Genomic DNA, 1,745 nt, shown 5'->3' on the forward strand with positions numbered 1-1,745 from the left:
AAAGCATTACATGATTTGCTGAGGTCAGAAAGAGGTCATCTGCTTGCTTTTCCTGGGTTCTGGGCCTGGATATGTAACCAGCTGGTTTGTAGGATCATGATATTGAGTCACTAAATCATATAGATGCTTCTAATTACTGTGGAGATGCATATTTTGTGCTTGCCATTTCATCTCCCACTAGACATCCATTCTTAATGCTTCTTAGCCATTTTTATAATTCCCAGTAACCGCCTTTCTATAAAAGCCATTCTAAATTTTGTTGTGCCGTTCAAGTCCTTTGTCCAGTGCCTGTTCTTACATTCAGGATGTTATCTGGTTTCTGCTCCTCAGATGAAATAAAGACCATTAGACTGGCATATCTTCAAATTTTTCTTCTTTCATTACCAGTGACAGTTTTATTTATAACCATCCTGATTCAAATCTCTATCTCAAAACTATTGCTGTCGCAAATCCCACTTATCTGTTTTATGATCCCACTTCCTCCTGGTGCCTTCTAAACATTTCATCAATTACTCACCCTCTCTCTTAAAACTCCCCTCTTTCCTTCCATCTGTTCTACCTCCAGACCTGCTGTACTCTCTTTTCTATGTAGAATAACTTCCTTTAATCCGCTGTCTCACGCCTTTCCTTGGAATCATTGTCAATCTTTTGGAAAGGGCAGTCTGCCTGTTTTCCTTCATTTTCTCACCTCGATTTGTCCTATTTCTGAGATACTTTTGAATGATCACACATGAACTTCATGTCAAATCCAAAGGTCTCTTTTCAATATTACTTCTCCTTGAACATGCTAAGGTACATGATACTGCTGACTGTCCCTGTCATTCATTCAGCAAATACCTACTGAGTGCCTAGAACAAATCCTGGAAATGTAGATAAGCTTCAACATTTTCTTTGCAGGAACTCAAAGTTAACTGGGAAAGGAGGAAATAAATAATTTAAAATAGAACATATCAAATGCTTGTAGTGATTAGATCTGTTTACAATATTTCTCATTTTCCTCTTTCCAATCACTTGGAAGGATTGCAATTCTCCAGCCCAACCCCCCTCCCACCTCCAAAATAAGGTTATGACAGGTTTTTTGGTGTAGCCAAGAAAACGTGAAAAGGCATGATGTATCATTTTCTGGTGGAAGACTTTAAAAGCTGATGTGATTTGTTAGGTTTGTTTCCCCCCACTGTCACAGAGACTAACAGTGTTTCAGATGGCAGAGGCTTTGGTAGCTTGTGACTCTGAGTCAGCATAACTTGGAATTGAGGACCTGCTAAGCTGAGGTGAACATACTGTGTGAGCAAGAATTTAGTCTTTATTTCTTTACTCACTGAGTTGTTAGGATTTTGTTACTGCAGCAAAACCTAGCATACCCTGACTTACACAGTGCTCTATGGAAATGTAAATAAAGTGCTTTGAAACATTTGTAGCCGCACTTCCAAGCTTACTGCTACTCTTTTCAAACTGGATGATCCAAATCACCTTAAACTTACCATATTAAAAAAAAAATCTTAAACATATAAAAGTAATTGCGACTAATTGCTAGGTAACGCAGTTTAGCTGCCTTTCATGTAACTGATTGGTAGGATAGAGTCTGTGAGAAAATCAATTCAGAACCAAATATATACATTTCTTAGTGTACTTGTAATTCTAATTTATGGCTACTCGGAAGTTTGTATTTCCTTTTCTACAAACTTCTGGAAACTTAAAAACAATTGAAGTTCACGTAGAGATTTGGGATAATAATATGCTTTGGT

The sequence above is a fragment of the Hipposideros armiger genome, unplaced genomic scaffold (assembly GCF_001890085.2).
Source record: "Hipposideros armiger isolate ML-2016 unplaced genomic scaffold, ASM189008v1 scaffold_245, whole genome shotgun sequence".
NCBI classification, from domain to species: domain Eukaryota; kingdom Metazoa; phylum Chordata; class Mammalia; order Chiroptera; family Hipposideridae; genus Hipposideros; species Hipposideros armiger.